The sequence below is a fragment of the Cyrtonyx montezumae genome, unplaced genomic scaffold (assembly GCF_038088225.1).
Source record: "Cyrtonyx montezumae isolate F1298 unplaced genomic scaffold, pur_monq_1.0 scaffold_12, whole genome shotgun sequence".
NCBI classification, from domain to species: domain Eukaryota; kingdom Metazoa; phylum Chordata; class Aves; order Galliformes; family Odontophoridae; genus Cyrtonyx; species Cyrtonyx montezumae.
In genome coordinates, this window is record NW_027071848.1 from 7,999,076 (window position 1) to 8,015,182 (window position 16,107).

Sequence of the window (16,107 nt, forward strand, 5' to 3'; positions counted from 1 at the left end):
CTGGTCCTTATGGCATGCTGTGGGGAAAACAAGCCCAAAGCTTGAAACCAGAAGAAGCAGCCATGTGTCCTGAGCTGCATTCAAATCTAGGCTCCTTATCAGAGAGCTGTTAGCTAGAACGGGCTTATCAGGAGCATCCAGCAGAGCTTAGCCTGAGTCTAATCTGAGCAACCTCACAAGACCACTGCTGATGTTAATATTCCTTCCTCTGCTGTTAATCGTTTTTTATAAAAATCTCTGCAGTAATATTTTCTAGGCAGGAGGAAAGAGGGTAGAGCATCCCTAATGCTAGATGTGTCGTGAGAGGGATGTGAAGCAGTAGCTCTTTGGGAACGCATACTGCTGGAAACCTACATGGCTCCATCCCTCTGCAGCTCACAACTGTGAAATGGCTGTTTTGTCGAGCTTGTCAGCAATCTGCATCACTCAGCTGTCAACACAGAGAGCCCAGGCTGGCTCACAGCGCAGCAATTTCCAGTTGATGAGCTGGTTGAATTGATACATGCACTTTGGGAAATAAACTAAGAATATTCTCATTCTGAGCGAAGCTAGCACTGCATGAATATCCTCCTCAAGTAAAAGAGAGACACCACAAGGGTGTGTATAAGGCAAGGCGTGACTAGGAGGGAGAGCAAAGAAAGGCAACATATCTTTTGGAGGGAATTGTTTCATTCATTTTTTTCTTGGATATTGTCAAAGGAGATTCTTATTTCTGTATTGCTGTATGTGCCAACTGAAGCCAATGAGAATTCATACTTGCACTTCTTCCCTAGCTCCCGTTTCCCCTCACAATGCATTCACTGCCTGACTGGGGGTATCAATCAGCAGTTGTGTGCAGGCTGGATTTCTACTCCAAAGAGAGATCATTTCTTTGTAAATATGGAATTAGACTCAGGAATGAATGACTCTTTGCTCACCAAGCTGGGCACAGGAGGGACCAATCCTTGTCAAGTGTCAAGTACAAATATCATCTCTAAAAACGATGCACAAGAGCAGGAGTTGACCAGGCAGATGACTGTGCCTCACTGCAGGGCTTGGATGCTGAAGCAAGGCAGGTTGGTTCTGAAGTTGAATGACACAGCAGTAATAAGAACAACTCCTTGTTTAGCACTGCTCTCCTGGGCAGCACTCTGTCATTTTCTGGTGCAGGGAAGGAGCTCCGTTTTCTCTTTAATTTTTTTATTTTTTACAAGCGTGGCATGCACAGAAGGAATCCCTCATGTTTTATGTAATCTGTTGCTGTTAGCATTTTCTGCCATTGGCATTCATTCTCCTTACTGCTTCTCCTTCTCTTGCTGCTGCATTTGCCATAGGTCTGAGCGTGTAATAGCAATGCAGTACATGTTAGCAAAAAGATCAGAGCTCTCTCACCACCTTGCTGCAACAGCTGCTGCAAAAACACACTTCACATTCCTATTTCTGTTTGACAGATATTTTAGATAAATTAAATGCTCCTAATGCACAGCATTTAGTGTCAGACTTTCCTGTTCTATGATTATTCCTCTCTGTCAACTCGGTACAGAGTATGTCTAATTGGTAGCCTCACAATCCTGCAGTATTAATTGAACCTTCAAAACTATGGGTTATTTTGTTGCTGGTATTGATACCAATCCTTAATTACGCTGGTATTGTTGTAACTATCTATCTCAGCACACCCTTATCTGTCGGGATGGACTTCATTTCACATTGCATGTTTACAATTGGAGGTTTGACAAGAGGCAGCAGCAATCAAATTGTATTGTCTGCCGTAGCAGTGGGGAAACTGCCACATCTCTTGTGCAAAATATTAATAATAGACTGTGCTGTCTTTGTAAAACAAAAACATGCCTTGCTTAAACTGCTTAAAAGTTGCCTCTCGTGTGATGCTGTCAGTATGGGGCCTCAATGTCAGACATCTAAAGGCGTTTTAATCTTTGTAGAAGCTTTTTTCCTTGCAAATCACGCTGTAAGCTCCTGCTGCTGATCTCAGGGTAAGATGCTTACATTAAACTGTTGCTGCAGATAGGAAGGAGCAAACTGTTGCCGGGCAGAGGACGAGCCTGGAAACCACGAATAAGCTGACACTGGGAAGGAATAGCCTGCTCTTGCCAGGCGAGGGAGCTGCTCAGGTGCAAGCTGGAATTTAGTGCCAGGCCTGTCCGGAGGACAAGGTACCGCCGCTGCCTTTGAGAGCCGGCTGCTTAATTGCTACGACTGGAAACAGCCGGGAAGAGCCCACGCAGGTGCCTCTCCCTCTCCTGCTGAGGTTGATCGGAGGAGGCAGGGATACAGCCAGTTCTATTAAAAGGAAAAAAATAGAAAGGTTTAGGAAGAGGCAGCAAAAGGATATTTAAAAGACATCCACGGAGTTATTAATAAGGACTTCAGAAATGCATGAAGTCCCACCAGAAGAAGGAGAAAAGGCTGAATGAGAACAACCAGAAACTCAGGTGCTGGGGAGGAGAAGAGCAAGCCAGCAAAATGCTTGCAGAGCACATCTCGCCTTCATTGGGAAATGCAGAGCCCGCGTGCTTGGCACGGACCCTAGCTGGATCGCTGGTGGTTCAGTGGTGATGGAATGCTCCCTCTACATTAATTCCTAATGGATTATTGCAAAATGTTCTGTAATGATGACGTGCTCAAGCTGTTAATTGATTATGAAATGCCTTAAGAGCTTTATGAAAAGCATAAGAGAAAATTATTATTGGATCATGCTGCTCATTAACTTTAAAGAAAATTAATATGCTGTATTTCCAACTGGCTCGTAAATCTCTTTTGTTTGGAAATAGATCCATGTCACCCTCTTCTTCTGTGGCAATATCAATGACTGCTGCCTGCTCAGATGGATATGAGCTCTGAGGGAACAAGGGCCTGCACCGAGCTGTCAGCTGAGCTCCAGAAGGAGCTGGAGCAGTACTTGTTGTCTAAGTGCAAGACAGAAGTTTGTGGGAGAGCTGGAAGTCAAATCCACATTCTCCAATTTCCACGCTGGCACAGGAGCCACAGGTCTCCTTGAGGAGAGGGAGGTGAAAATTCTTATTTCTGAACTGGAAGCATTACTTTAACCTAAAATTGTCTTTGAATGCTTGCTGGTGTGTTTCCTAAGGAATTCATAAGACAGATCCTATATGGAAACTCATCTTGGCTGCATGTTTTCCTCACGTCCTGCTCTGTGCTTTTGAAAGCCACATTGACAGTGAGGAAGCACGATCCTGAAGGCATCAGAAGTCTGCACACCAGTTAAGCACTAGCTGATCCTACCACACTGCAGACTGACTTGCCATCTTACATTACAACAAACGCGTGCTCGGAAGTTTAATGGGAGCTGAGTGCCTCAAACATTGTGTGAATGTAACCCCCAGATAAGTCATCACACCACGAGTGACTAGTGATATGGCCATAAGTTGTACCAGAGGAGGATCAGATTAGACATGAGGAAATGTATTCTCTCGGAGTGGTCAGGCCCTGGATGGCCTGCTGTAAGACCGTTATATTGGAGCGTGACACCTGCCCAGGGAGGTGGTGGAGTCGCTGTCCCTGGAAGTGTTCAGATGTCTGGATGAGGAGCCACAAGATAACCTTGTGGTAGCAGTGGTAACGGGTGGACAGCTGGACTGGATGATCTTGTAGGTCCTTTCCAACCTTGTGATTCTGTGAACACGTATCTGGTGGTACCTCAGCCTGAGAATGAGTATTCTTCTGTGATGTGGGTTTGCTCAGTTGATGTCTTCATTGCAGGCGAGAAGGCAGAGAAAGGTCAAAGCACAGTGGGATCACATCCCCACCACGTGTACCAAAAGTCCACAGGTAAGTCACTGATTTTCCCTAGGGAGAACATATTCTCTGTATATCTCAGTTTTTATCATCTAAGACCCACTGTTTTCTACTACTCCAGTTAATTAAAAACAAAGGTGAAAAGCAAGCATCAACAAGACAGAATTCACCTTCTTGGCTGTTTGGCTAAAACCATTCAAGGTCCAGGAAATCCAAAGGCTTTCTAATTGATCACATAGCAAGGCTGTTATTACTGTTTACAAAGGAGAAGTTTCCCATGCAGAATGTTAGAGCCATGTTCAGCTCTCATGCATTCCAGGGCTGCCATGTGAGACAGATACAAATCCCACCTGATGATAAGCTGTATTAGGAAAGAGACATCTCTGGCAGAGAAAGGAAGGCAGCACTCACGGATGATGGAAATAATGAAACAGTGATAGCTATTTTGCCTTCACGAGGTGAGGCTCTCAGTACCAGTTATTAGTGAATTGCTCTTTGGCATCTCTACAGTGAATCATCACTTGCATAAGCCACAATGAACAATCAATACATACATTTTTAAATGATGCATTTGACTTTTAAGACTAGTGGGGCCTTCTCAACCTCTGATTGTCCTCTGCAAAGTCCCAGGAATGTTCTACAGTCTCTGGAGTTCTGCAAAAATCTGAACAGATTTGATTTTCTGACTCAGAGTTGGTTTTGGCAACTTCAGCTTAATAGTTTTTCTTGTTGAGTCTTGGAAGGAGTTTCACGTTAGAAACAATTTCTGAATAAGTGTTTTATTTCCTATTTAGACTTTCAAATCCTAAATATCAGGAATATCAAACCCAGCTGGAATATTAATTAATCTCAGCAGTTGAGATTCCACATAAATTTACACCTGTATAGTGTCATGGGTGTCAATGAACAGCTACATGCAAACTGGCCTTCACGTTGGCTTTGATACATACAGCAGTTTTTCTGTCTGCAGATCCAGTACTGTTTCATCTCAAAAACTCAACGTTTGCTTACAGTTACCTTCTTCAGGCCATTTACCTTCTTACCTAATTTCAAGAAGGAATTTGATTGCTTAGGAAACGGCTCAGCCACAGCAAGAGGACTGCCCTCAGCATTGCCTGTTCAGTCTCTGAGAGCCACTCAGACACAGAAATGAAGGAGCAGCACTTAGACCCGTTCTGAATAGGGCTCACGTATGAAATCTCAGTCCTGATCCTCAAGTGTAAGGCTGTATTTCAGCTCTAGTTCCCAAACGTGCAGTGAGTGAACACCAGCTGACAGACCATTCTCAGAATGCATACGTTAGAAATAAATTAAGTAGAAAACATGATAGTTGTATTTGGAAGTGTTTTCAAGTTGTACTGCTTCACAAATAATACTGTTGCCACCACTCAGTCTGAAATGAACAGATATTTCACAAAAAGGTTTTCAGTTTTTGCAGAGGAGCGTGGACCCCTCATTTCTGCACGCAGTCGAGGTGTCAGTACACTCCCACTTCACTCCAGACCTCTGATGCTGTCAGGTCGTACCAGGGCCCCGAATAGCTGCAAATTGAAAGTGAATTCTGGGTATTCATATGTAAATGAAAGTAACTGATGTCCCATTGTGCTTTTGCTTTCAAAATTGGAAAAAAAAAAAGGAAGAAAAAACCATAATAAAGTATTTGCATATAAAAGGGCTTTTAACTCACATTCTTTGCTCATTGGCAATCTTCAGAAGCCCATTATTCCTTCCTGCTGTTAAATTCACCTAGAAAAAAACATTCACGTTGCTGGTCAGGTAGAATTTCAGGCAAAATAACTTCTTCATTTAATTCCATAGGATGCCAGCCTGGACACGGGGTGGTTATTTCCAGGCACAAAGTGGTAGAACAATGTACGACTCCGCTTCTGCTGTTCTCTGTTGTCAAACGAGTCTGGGTAAAGGTAGAACAGTGCCATTTCAGACGGAACTCTTATGGCGAGGCACAAGGAAGCGCCGTTGTCTTGTGCCTTCAGTCTGGAGCGTGCGGCTGTGAGCGGATAACCACGAGCAAATGGCGTCATCTTCTAAGGACTCAGTTCAGAGTTACTTGTACAGGTGTACATGTGGAATGGCTCCGTGGAAATCAACGGACTTACAGCGCTATTCCAGTGTTGTTTCCTTGTCTGTAAAAGAGGTTAATGACATTCTCCTCTCTCCCGGGGTATGGGAAGGATATTTAGGGAATGTTGACTGTTCACTGTGTAAAATGTGACTTCGTTGTGAGTGCAGAATTCGTACAGTACAGCTGAAAGAAGCAGTTAACACACAAGGTGCTCATGCTAAGCCCGATCAGCTATGGAGCCATCATAATATTTCAGCTTTCATTACAGCACCTTGAGCAATTTTTCCATGACTGCTCTCATTATGAAAGGAAGTGTGGCCTGTTGTACTGGGAGAGCACCCAGCTGCATATAAATAAATGAACAGCAAAACATTACGGAGTGTAAAATGTGTGTACGTCCTCCACTGCGCTGTTCATCTGGGACAAGTTGAAGAGAACATCCCAAGTTTAAAATCAGCAGCTCTCATTCTGCAGAGCGATCTGTTGTTGTATACACGGTGAGGAGTAAAATATACATGGGCAAAATGTGGTCAGAAAATTAGTGATTACCAGAGGTGACCTGCAGCTTTCAGGCAATCCTTTGGACATTCTTCTGTCTTATTTCTGTACAGAAAGGCGAAACATCTTTGTAAGAAGTGAAGGTACCAGACACGAAAGCCTTGGCATATACCTATCCAATAGAACAATTAAAGCTAGAACATAGCTTTAATCCTTAATACCTCAGAACTGGCAATTTGCTAAGTCATCGTGGTCTTGCCTTGTGAAACTGTCACTGAGTAACAGGGAGCGAGGAAAACTGCCACAACAACACTCTGCTCTTCAATGCATTTTACAAAAAATGGCTGCAATTATTGCTACTTCACAAGTGTGGAAAGTGATCCCACTTGGACAAGTGCACTGCCAGAGCAAAGCAGTAGGAGAACGATGTGGGGGAAGACCACAGAGGGAAGGGCAGAGCGGGAGTGAGGCCAATGTTTCCAGCAGCAGCCATCCCACGGAGCTCCTGCCATTGCTGCTCTTGCCATGGAAAAGCTGGCCTGCCAAAATGCCACTCTGGTGCTACATAAGATAATATCCCCTCGTTTGAGAGCCCCTCCTTGTGAATCACCATCTTAAGTGTTTGGGTCTCCTTTCTCCTTCCAATTGATAGTGTTGAATCAGGATCTCAAGCTGGCTTGTGCAACAATGCCATGATAGTGGCATTGCTGCTGGTGCCACATCATCATACCACGTAGGGTGGCTTCATCAATGTGATGTAAGATATGATAAAATATGCTTTGTTGCCAAAACATTTGGGATAAAAAACGAAGGCATTACAACAAACACCAGAAATTACACACTGGGAAGAGATCTTATTTCCGAAATCAGGTGCTTGGATATCCACACACTAAAAGAAAAGGAAGCCACAGTATTTCCTAGAACGATTGAATTTTGGAAAGAAATTAATCAAGTGAGTCTCCCTGTAGCCTCTATGAACTAGCAGTAGCACTGCTTTGGCCAACTTGTCCTGAAAAAGAGCTCATTATATCTAATTGGACATACTGTATAGTAAAGAATTGCATGATAAAATTATGAATTTTATGTCCAATTAGAAAAATACTCAGTGGTGTTCATTACTTGATTCCAGTGGTGGATGTCTGCCAGGACACATTTAACTAAAGTGTGCATTTGGGTTAGATTAATACGTTTCCAGAACAGAATCAGCCTTAACAACAGGGAACTCATCTATTAGAAGCAGTAACTCAGTGAGCACAGCAAAACTGCGTGTTAAAAAAATCATAAACTTGGGAAAACATCAACGGTTATGGAAATTTATTATCTCTGATTTAAATAGATGGCATAGCAGAAGGGGTGAGGATTTCTTAAGAGCTTGTGACTCGACTGTAGTGAATCAAAATGATTGAACATACGTCTCAAAGTACAAAATTTAGCTCCTATCTTTACCTACAGTCAAAAGCAAAGCCAAAATGGACACTTCAGTGATGCACAGCTGAGGTCAAGAGCACCTATTTATGCACTGCTTATAGTTACAGAATCCTAGGATGGTTTCCTATGGGACCACGACCTAGGGACCATGACCATGGGAATCCTAGGATTGCATGCAATCACCAAGGTTGGAAAAGATCTCCAAGATCATCCAGTGCAACCGTCCAGATAACACAATATTCCCCACTAAACCATGTCCCTCAGTACAACACCTCAGTGTTTCTTGAACACCTCCAGGGATGGTGATTCTACCTCCACCCTGGGCAGCCTGTGCCAATGCCTCACCACTCTTTCAGAAAAGAAATTTGTCCTAATATCCAACCTGAACCTCCCCCGGTGCAACTTGAGGCCATTCCTTCCAGTTCTGTCACTGGTTAAGCAAGAGAAGAGGCTGACCCCCATCTCGCCATAGTCTCCTTTCAGGGAGCTATAAAGAGTGATAAGGTCTCCTGAGTCTTTTCTTCTCCAAACTGAACAATCCTGGTTCCCTCAGCTGCTCCCCCTAAGACCCATACTCCCAATCCCTCACAGCTTTGTTGCCCTTCTCTGGACACACTCCAGGGCCTCAATGTCTTTTTTGTAGTGAGGGGTCCAAAACTGAGCACAGCACTCGAGGTGCGGTCTCACCAGTGCTGAGTACAGGGGGACAATCCCCTCCCTGCTCCTGCTGGCTGCACTGTTTCTGATACAAGCCAGGATGCCATTGGCCTTCTCGGCACCTGGGCACACTGCTGGCTCATGTTTGAATTCTCAACAGTCTTTATTCTCTGGATCATAATTATTCAGAACAAAATTAAAAAATTGTGAATTGAAAACTAACTGAATGGCCAGGCCTAGACAGTGGCACAAAAAGAGCCTGTGCCAGCAATGAGCAAAGCATCCCAATGGTTCCAGTCCTGTTTGACATCTTCATTAATGATATGGATCAAGGGGGAAGAGCAGAGTGCACCCTCAGTAAACCCAGACATGACATAGAACTAGGAGTGGCTGACTAGGAGGCTGAGCAGAAGAGAAACCTTGACATGCTGAAGATGTGTGCAGGAAGTTCTGTGTTCAGTGAGAAGAAGTGCAGAGTCCAGCATCTGGGGAGGGACAATCCAAGGCACTGGAACATGTGGAGTCCACCCAGCAGGAAAGGGCCTGGAGGTCCCGGTGGGCCTCAGCTTGAACATCAGCCAGCAGTGCGGCCTTGCTGCCACAAGAAGGCTGATGAGATCCCAGGTAGCATTAGGCAAGTGATGATTTTACAGGTAACAGAAGTGCAAAAGAAAACTGAGAAAATACATGTTGTATAATTCTGTCACGTTTATCAGAAAACCACATTTATTTAATACAGTATAAAATTTAGCTTTGAGCAGAAGATTGAGCAATAGACCTACACACAATGACAAGTGCTGATTGGCCTCATGTGCATAAAATTTAACCTTGGTCATTCTCCTTCATCCAAAATATAACACTGTCTGGCTCTGATTCATGCCTAGCTGCTCTTTGCTACCTGCAGCACAGCGAGCTGTCTGACCAGCCAACCCAGACTACGTGAGAGGAAGCTGATAGATGGCATGCAATAGGGCTTTATTTGTTCCTCAGTGTGTGTTTACCCTGCATCATAGAATATCTATTTGTCAAATATTAATTGAATTCTCCAACATTTGGCATATTTGCATAACTATTATGAAATGGAGCATTATCTCCCTTGGTATTATATGCACTTCCCTTAGATGGTGTCTCTTTGATCCATTAATCACGTTTCCTGTATCCTCCCACAGAAGCTTAATTGCACACATCCTACAGAACCCACTCACAAAGAAAGAAATTAGCTCTATGTAAATCTAAGGTTATTACTTTGCATCTATAAATGTAAAACGATTAAGCTATCCTCTAAAAAGGACAGTGATAAAATTCTAGATGAGCACCAACCACCTAAGGAAGCAGTGTGAGGTAGTTTTATTGGGCCAGTGGGAAAGAAAGGTTTTCCTTTGCCAAGGACATTACTGGGGCAAATAATACTGCTGCCCTTGTCTTTCTGCACTACTGCCTCTGTCCCCTTTACTAGTTCATTGTTACTTTATTATTGGAAACAAAGCTGATTCAGTAGAAGCCTCCAATCTTAAGACTGATGTAGGATCACACCAGTTGGTACATCAATTTCCTGTGCAGCTCTGTGGCATTACTGGGCACTCAAAGTATGAGCCACGGGTGTCAGAATACTTACAGGCAGCCACTTAAAGGTAAAGCTGCAGCTACCTAACACTACTTGATAGAAACCACTGCCAAATTGAATACACCTTCAGTCCAGCCTCTCACATCTGTAGGAAAATGCTTTTCAGAAAATATACATCCTTAGATGGCTACTAAATACAGAAATCCACATCTTTATAGAAGAGCTGCTCAAAGCTCTTTCCCCCCAGCCCTAACAGGAGCAGATAGTAGGAACTGCATCTCTTGACAGCACTTCAGTGGTTACAGCCCTTGCAGTGGGAGCAAATTGAATATTTTTCCACGCAGCTCAGAGCCAGCTCTCACAGAGATGTTTAACCATCAGGTGTATCTCCTTCTAGGAAAGGAACCAAGAGAGCACTGTCTGCCTCTTCCTGTGAAACCATGCCACTGTGCAAACAAATTCACTATTAATTTCACCATAGGGAGATTGAGCAGCTGACTCTGAAGTCAGGTTGTTCAGACAAAACTTGGGAAATGGTCTCTGATCATCTCTTCTGCACAACAGAAGTGCTGTTCAGCACTGCTGACATCAGAACAAGTTCAGTACTTAAAAGCAAGACAAAAGCTTGGGGATGTTTAGGATTGACACATTCTAGGTTCTTCCAGACTCAAGCAGTTTAGCAAGGCTTATCAAGGACTCTGGAACTCAGTTGCATTTATCAGATTAAGCTCTAACAGACTAAGCTGAAAAGACATGCACTAAAATCTCCCAGGAACCTAAAACTCAGACTGCAGTTTTCCAAACTAGCATCTAAGTCACAAATCAGCTTCCCTTACAGGTGATGCTAAATTTACCTCTTGTCAGTCACTAGAGACGCTTTCTTCTTTGATCTCTCTAATTCCTCTAGTTCCTCTAATATTTAGCAAAAAATTCTCTGCCTGTCTGTAGAGGAGTTGGTTTCTATTATGTAGAGCTAAATAGGAGCAAGAAGAACCAATACATCACTGTTATGTATTCACTACTTTCTTTAAAATACTCCTTCACTCACAGTTTTTTTCCAAGTCCCTCGGTGCAAATCCATTCTCATGCCTTGTCAATTTTTCTTCACCAACCTTTACCTTTTAAGGTTCTCTTTGAGACATATTTCTTCCATAAAGCCTTTTAATGACTCCACCTATATAATCAGTTTCTTCCTACTAAAGAAAACATCAAAGCTAACTTGTGATCAGAGGGTAACGTGGTGTATCGCAGGTCTATCTGATCATACAGTCTGTTTGATTCTGCAAGGGCCTTGATCAAACCAGGATCCACTCTTTTCTCCATGAACATTTTGCTGGTATTTCATAAAGAATATCATGGTACTGTAATGGATATCTGAGGATAATGACAGGAACATTTTTGGAGAGGAACCCATACTCCGTATCTCAGTTGGCATTTCAGGCAGTGTGGAAGGTGCCAGCGATGGCAGACACCAGCAGCTAGGACGTGGAGTACCTAGCACACAGCTTCAGTAGATAAACATGTAGGTGACTATTGAGACATTCTAAGGTACTCTTTACTGAACTCTCTTCATCACTCATTAAATTGGCCAAAGCTGAACATTTACTCCTTCCTTTTTTTTTCTTTTAATATCATCCAGAACCTTTAACCTGTTCTCCATCAATTTGTAGACCCGAATCCTTCAAAATGTTCTTACATTAATTTTATTGCATACAGTGCAGCATTCTGATGTTCTTCTGAGAGAATCTGAAGCTTGTGAAAATGTCAGCAGACACTTGTCAATATATTTCAATGTCCTGGACACTGCCAAGGGAGAGTTCATGCCAAACAGCATTGCCCAGTGCTGGTTTCTGATTCCCTTTGCAGCCCTTCCCTTTCCCATTCCCTTCCTATGTATAACAAACATAAGCAATCAAATGGAGAAGGCAAATAGGATAAAGCAAGGCAGTTCAGGTCAGAGAAATAGTAGTGGTTTTTGTTTCATGTAGTTTTCTTTTAGCTTGTAGCATCTTTCTAATGACTAGAAACTGCATGTAGGGCATCTGCACAGGCATTGCTCTTAGTATGGTACTACAAAGTGTAACTGCAGCCCTCTCTTCCATGACATGGAGCATAATAATGAAAGTTACTCTTTCTCAGCTGTCAAGAAAATATCCAAGAAAATCAGTCTCGGGCAGACTATTGTAGGCTGTGCTCATGGGGGCTGAATGCAGCGCATCAGCCAGTCTCTAAAATAAACATCAGCTTTTTCTTCTTGTTGGGCAACATCCGTCTTTGCAAGGTTTACACATGAAAACTGCACTTCATTCAAACTGTTTAACAAAAACACAGTGTGACTTTGAGATTGTATGAACAGGAAGATTACAAAGCCTTGTAAACCACATCCTGTTAGTTCCTGGTGGTCATGATAATTAGATATTCACTGTGAAGTGCTAAAAATGATAAAACGGCATGACAGAAATAATCACAGATCAAAACAAAATGAACCATAGGGAAACATTTAAGAGCACGTGATAATATGCTGTGAGACACTGAGGAATGCTGAATGCTGAGAATTGCCAATTCAAACTGAGGGAAGCTCTTATTTTATTCAGGCACTTCAGTAATCAGCGAGAAGGAGATGAAACAAAAAGCTGCATTACTGTCTGATGAGGTGTTGGAGCTCTTGGGGTGGGGTGTGAGGGGGAGTAGTGACTGAATATGACATTTTAAAGCTCTTCCTTCAGGATTTGTCCAGGAGAGCACTGAATTCTTGCAGAGTGCCACGCCCTGCAGAAGATGAGCTGTCAAGTGGCTGTACTGCTCCATTAGGGGATCTCAGAAAACCTTCTGTGCTACAAAGGCAGAAAAGCCTGCAAAGACGACAAAGAGTGAGGTGACACAGCAGCCAGCAAGAATTTCTATCAAAGAAAGGAGCAAGCACCTCTGTGTGGCAGTAAGAGATACATCTGTGCTGGTCTGTTCACCAGGCCCATGAGCAGGAAATCTGTTCACTCAAATTGATCTGAGATCCAGAAATACAGAGCATACAAATACAACGTGTCTGTGCCAGCGACTCTCGTGGTGGTTCATCAGTGGATCAAACAAGTGTTCTCTGTGGTACAGAAGTATGGATGGTCTTGCACACCAAAGCCATATTCCAGGATAGCTGAAGGTCTGTCCTAAAATAAATTCAGATTTCCCCTTAACTGTTTTGCAGATTTGTCGATAACTCAGAATTTTAAGTACCTTTCTTTACCCATAGGAGAAATACAACTCTTTCCCAAGAGGAAAGAATTAACATACGCCTGTAATACTGTAATTCAAACACATGTATTAACACATGGAAAGCATTACCATATTAAAATAGCTGCTAAATCTGTTTTTAAGTATTTGTATGAAAAATAAGGGACAGCAGAAGTAATTCTGCAGCATATTGACTAGAAAACGCCTTTGAAATAAAGTTCTTAACCAGCACATGTAGGCTTTGTAACTTTTTTTTTTTCTAGAGCATATATTTGACCTCTTTCACATCTTATAAGAGGGCTATAAAATCTATAACCTCATTTACTCTCTTAATAGACTGTCTTCAATTTTTTTTTTTACCTGCTGACCTGCAGGATAAAGCTATTTAGAAGAGCTGTTATTGTGGAGAGCACTGCAAATGAAAATGCTGAAGGACAAAAAAATCCAATAAGGAGACTGGAAAATACATTTGGAAGGACACTGCTTAAGTTTAATTTATTCAATATGCATACTGTGAAACATCTGGCTGTCTTCAAGGTACAATCAGGTATTAACTTTGTAACCAGCCATTACGGGCAGCAGTTTGCAGCAAGTTGCTTCACAGAAAGCAAATTATCTCCCTAACTGATCCCATAGCACAGCAGTCTTTGAATAAGAAGGCAGTTTGGCACAAAAATGCAGAAGATGGGGGAAAAAAAGCATGTAACTGCTGTGTGACCTCTTTTTACCAAGTGATTTGGAATTCCTATTCCTATTTGGCACAGCTGCTCAGGGACGTGGTGGGGTCACTGTCCCTGGGAGTGTTCAGGGGCTGTGGAGATGTGGCACTGAGGGCCATGCTGAGTGTGCATGGTGGGGGTGGGCTGACAGCTGGACTGGGTGATCTTAGTGGTCTTTTCCAGCCGTAATGATCATAGAGTCACAGAACTGTAGGGGTTGGAAGGGATCCCTATGATTCTGTGCTCATGTCTTTTGTTTTCCAGTCCCATAATTTTCAATGTGTCTCATGCGCAGCCGTGCATCCACAGACACCAATACCACGTAAGTTTTATGAAGTTATCTCAGACCTCCTGATTTCAGTCCTGTAGAGCACAGTACATCGGGTTACTATGCTGGATAGCTGGTAGTAAAAATTTACATTTTCCTGACTGTTGAAGAAAGCAGTCATATTTTGCACTAGCATTTAAAGGGGCCCTACAGCACAGATAGGGAAAGACTCTTTATCAGGGAGAATAGGGATAGGAAAATGATTTAAAACTAACAGAAGGAGGTTCGGGATAGATGTTAAGGGGAACTTGTCCTCTACCACAGGTCACAGCGCATGCGCACCGCCATCCTACGCTCGGCGAGCGGGAAGCGCTGAGGAGCGCATTACGCATGCGCAGAGCTCGAGTTCCCGCCGCTGCTCTCGGTTTCCCGCCGCGCGCGCTGATTGGCTGCTGGAGGCGAGGCGGGTGGGAGCTGGGAGCGGTTGGGCCGTGCGGGAATGTGAGGCCGGACCGGGCCCTCTGCTACGGTTCGTCGATTTCCCTCCTCGTCGGTTCTCTTCAGCCGCCTCGTCCTCGCTTCAGGTGACCGAGAGGGCTCCGGGCATGGCTGTGTATTGGGGAGGGTGGGTGTCCCGTTAATCCGGATGCTGTGAGGCCCTGGATGAGGGCCGGCGGTGCTCGGCGTCCGGGGCCGTGCGGGGCAGCGCCGCAGTGCGACCCGCTCCGCTCCGTGTTTCCCCGCCGCTATCTCTCAGCCAGGGCTGTGCAGGCGGAGGGTTGCCGAAAAAAACCCATCAGTTTGTGTTTGCGGCGCCGTTTTCAGTCGGCGCAGATGCCCGAGCTGCAGATTTTCAAGTGCAATGTGTAGAGATGTTGAACTCAGAGATCTGATCCCTTCGTAGCCGCACCTTATCCGCGTCGTTTCTTTTTGCCCGTACGCGCCTTAGCATCTCTGTTGTCAGAGATAAAGTACAGGAAGAATAAATTTTCGTCGGAAATATCTGATGGACGGCCTGGAGAGCACACGGAGAGTTGCGAGTGCTGCCGCCAGACGCTCCTGATGCATCCGTTTGGCAAAGTCAGATGTCCTGCTAACTCTATGGCTTTGTTCCTCTCTTCCTTTAACGTTTCAAGGAATATGCTAAAGCTGATTTGCTGCTTCTGTGCTAACGATGTACATCATACAAAGGCTGTTCTGAAAGTAATGCCTCCTGTTGTTTTTTTGGCCTATGACATCAGAGGCAGATATTGGTGGGATGGCAGCAGAGGATGAACCTCCCTGTCAATATCCCATTGCATTTTGTTGCTGTGGGCAGCAGAGGGGCAGTCTGACAAATAGGTGTCTGATGTGGAAGTGTAGATGAAGCAAAGGTGTGCTATTGAATTCCTCCATGTGGAAACTGTGGCACCCGTTGGCATTCACTGATGCTTGCTGAACCTTTTATAGAGACCAGACGTTGTATGTGAGCACAGTGAGGCAGTGGTTGGTGCAGTTCAGCAGTGGCAACAGTGGGTTGCCTCTTCTCGTGCAGATTGTTATGAGCATGGCATGCAGGCTCTTGTTGATCACTGATGAAAATACATAGTTAATGATGGTGATTATGTTGAAAAATAGTGTTTTTTTAGATGAGAATTTGCTATGTCATATAGTGCAAGTATATGTGCTCTTTATATTGCTTGAGGGTTGTTTTTTTTTGTAAATAAACAGAAGGCATTACTTTTGGAACAACTTACATGTGCAGCCAAATTCAATTCCTCTTTACTCAGTGCAGCCCAGGTAAGCCAGGAGGTTGATCAGCCATGGGCTAGGGGCTGATATGCTGAAACGGAGCTCTGAGGAGTACCTGGATGTCCTTCAGTGCACCCTGGCGGCCCAGGCTAGTGTATATTGAGGTGCATCAGTTTGGCCA